The following is a 3734-nucleotide window of genomic DNA, read 5'->3' on the forward strand; positions in this document are numbered from 1 at the left end:
TACTGCTGATAATTAAGTTCGTATAAGTTAATTAGTCTTTATGCAAACATGTAGTTGCAATAGTTTATCCATGATTCCATAAAACCAAGAGTCTTGAGCTAGCTAGGTTGATAAATAATATTAATCACTGATTCGTACAAATATGTTATTACATTTTCACGAGTTGCTTAATGTTTAATGGGGTGCAAACAGTTGAACCATTGAAGCAGCTTGTTGCTATAACTGAATATGCAGATTCAGTAAGATGATAAGCATCCCAAAAGAAGTGATTATTTGGTTCGGAACATGGTGTAAGAAATGGAATGCACCCTGAAGTCCCATTTGCCCAAGTAGTGCAGCATGGATTGCTTACATCCATTAGCCCTGTTCGATCAAAACATATAAATCATTAACAAAATCGAATAAATTAAATGGGGGGAGGACAACATAGTTTTTGAATTTACCATATTTAATAGGATTTGTAATCGCATCATAACCAATCCTATTAGCTCGACCAAGAACAAAGAAAGAGCCTTGGAAAGTGGTGGTTGAATTTGCAAGCATTGCGCAAAGCTCATCATTAAAAATTGAGGCTAGCTCATCTGTATGTTCCACACAGTTTCCACTGTGATTATGTGTTTTTGCAATTGACGGGATGCATCCAAGCATGACTAAATTGTATAGCGTCTGCAACATTTTCACCAAGAACACTAATCATTATTTTGCGGACCAATTTCAAACATGACTATTTTCCTGACTCCTAAATTGTATAGCGTCTGCAACATTTTCACCAAGAACGCTAATCATTATTTTACTTAGACACTGAATGACAAGAGCGAAAGAGATCAGATATTGGTACCTCCATATGGTGAGCTAGCAATTGCATCCATCAAGACTTGTACAAATTGTTGAGGAGAGTAGCATTTGCTTGTATCGAAAACTGCAGGTTCAAGGTAGTTGTCGATGAAATCATTGCTGCCAACAGAAAACAGAAAAATAGATTTGGACAAGTGCTGCAAAAGATCGGTGTTATTTTTTATTTGTCCTGGCAAGTCTGACTTCACCGTTCGTTGAAACAAATCTATCTGGTCTTTTAGATTTAGGCATGTACCCTGCAAAAGTAGAAAAAGATGAAAGAAAACTCATACTGTATGTATTATCAATAGCAATTCCTTGCCTGCCAAGCATGTTGGCTGCGATTAATTGGATTTGAATGGTTCTAAAATTAATGATCTCATTAGCAAAACATGATGAAGAGATGGATGTTAATTAAAGAGCACCAGTTAACTAAACCAACTTCATCTAATAATTAATTAACTTGACTGACTCATGCCTAAGCTTACACATTGGCTTCCAGTTTCTGGTAGAATGCCACAAGAGTCAGATGCATAATTTAGGCCTTTAAGCACCGTCGCCGATCCACTTATGCTCATGTATGGGGGAGGATATGGTAGGCCAAGAAACTCAACTTAAAAAAGAAAAGAGAGAGAGAGAGAGAGAGAGAGAGAGATTTCAACAGAAAGTTAGAAACTACAGTACAAAGAGTTAGAGCCAATAAAAGATATGAATTGAAAATAAACCAAAAAATTTACCTATAAAATCTGCTACTGTTCTGCCATTGGTAAATCTTCCAGTGGCTCCCTCGACAAAATTCACCCCATAAGGCAGATAGTCTGCCTTACAAATAGTTGGCAAAAAATTATTGTTACCACGTCAAACAGTGAATCCCCAAACACATACAGCGCTGGTGCAATTGGCAAACTATGCATCTGCAGTGAGTGAAGATGCAACAAAATAACTGTGAACAAGAATATAAGTGGCATTGATTCCATTCTCATATTCTGCAACATTTGCGATGCTTAATTTGCTGCTAGAACTCCGATATAATATAGGTGTGTATGTGTGCGTGCGTGTGTGTGTGTGTGTGTGTGTGTGTGTGTATACATGTATATATTGATGTGATTGGTCAGTTCACGTGGAAGACCAATTGGTGTGAGCTTTTAGTGAGGCGGGAACTGCAGTTTTGGTGACATGTAATGGTAACTGATACGTGATGGTTTGCTTAACTCTCACGGAAAGTGAAGTGAATTGAAGCAAATTCGTGATCGTTGTTTTGAGAAGTGGCCTAACTCACATCTCATGTGACCACAGCGGCTCCAAAAACTAACTGATGCTGCAAGTTAGGGTTTTGGGTCATGGACTGTGCTTGCTGAGTGTTTGATTGTCGATTCAAAAGGGGAAACTCGAAATGTGAAATGATACAATCAACCGATAAAATGAACTAAGCAATCAAAGAAATGAACCAAACGAAGAACAAAATTAAATACACAACATGAACATAGCAACGTCAGCTAAGATCCATCTCCTATGCACTCAAGTTCGAGTCTCTCTTCTGCAGTTTAGATTGGTAAGTAGAATTTCGCATGTATCAAAAGAATAAAATTATATCAATAGTTAAAACAGTACGATAATCCTTGCTCGAAAAACAAAACAAAAAAAATAGACATGTGATGAATGGGGACAAATATGATGAGTGATAACGAAGATTATTGTTAACAATCAGATCTTGCAACTGATTAACAAGGAAAACATCGACGACAGTATGTCGTCTGGCAACTGATTAATCCGATTGGCCGCCTCCTTAATTTTGTCCTCATCATCAGCCTGAAAGCATAAGAACAGAATAGCTCACTCACCATCCAGTAGCATTACTCTACTTGGTGATCGAATACTACTGGCTTCCACCATTTATTAGTTTACTACTCTGGAGGCTAGAGCTGCATCGGACTTTTAGTAAAAGCAAATGAATAAAGAGAGCTGTTATCGACACTCCAAAAATCATGTCATTTTACACTCACATTCGTATCCCTTGGCTTTCTTCACTTGTACAATTGAACCAAACGGACCGCAATAACAAAAAGACTGCAAACAGTGCATACAGAACCAAATTATAAACAAGGTGAATTTGCAAGCTCATAAGATGCGACGTGAATGCAGTAAAAACAACGATATGAAAATTGACAAGCGTCATCAAATCCGAAAAAGAGAAGAGATGCATTGGTTTTCTTCATGCCAAACAAGGCCTTCGTATAGGCGTCAAACGCTAACATTAGCAGGAACTGAAATATCCTAATCGTTAATGAAGATACCAAAAATCTTAAACTTTGCTAAAAACTTGAAACTCAAAAACAATCCTTGTTGAAACGCTCCCGGAGTAACTCGAAACACCGAAAAGTACACCCTTTTACCTCTAAGTACATTTGACTAAACCCTAAACCATAAACCCTAAACTTTTCTGATTGCCCTCCAAGCTTCTCTATGTAAATTCAGACATCTGGCCGGAAACACTGGATTTCGGATATCCGACCAATAAAAAAATTAATATGAATAAAAAAAATAAATAACGAGAATATTAGAATATTTAGTTTCCGGCAGAGACAGAGATGAGAGATGTAGGAAAATTTGGTGGTGTGTTCGATGCCGGCCGAGAGTTGAGGGTTGAGAAAGGGTGCCGGCACAGCATCGCTGAGCTAGGGATATGTAGATTGAGAAACACCGGGGTTTTAGACGTTCCATACTATGCACCTAAACTTCGTAGAATTTTTCCTACATTTTTTTTTAACAAATAACAACGTTAGCAGGTTAAATTATTAAATGTTGGGCAAAAGGATCGGTGAGGATTGAACCCGCATCTAAGGCATAGGCATTATTGCTTTCAACGCCATCTTCACAATTTTCTCATATACTTACATATG

The 3734-nt window shown here is 37.6% G+C and overlaps 1 pseudogene; it reads right to left on the minus strand.

Moving 5' to 3' along the window:
• Window positions 1-148: 148 nt before the first annotated feature.
• On the minus strand, window positions 149-1829 carry LOC137749537 (GDSL esterase/lipase 7-like; annotated as a pseudogene).
• Between the last annotated feature and the right edge of the window lie 1905 nt (window positions 1830-3734).

Source organism: Pyrus communis, chromosome 11 (assembly GCF_963583255.1).
Source record: "Pyrus communis chromosome 11, drPyrComm1.1, whole genome shotgun sequence".
In the NCBI taxonomy this organism is placed as follows: Eukaryota; Viridiplantae; Streptophyta; class Magnoliopsida; order Rosales; family Rosaceae; genus Pyrus; species Pyrus communis.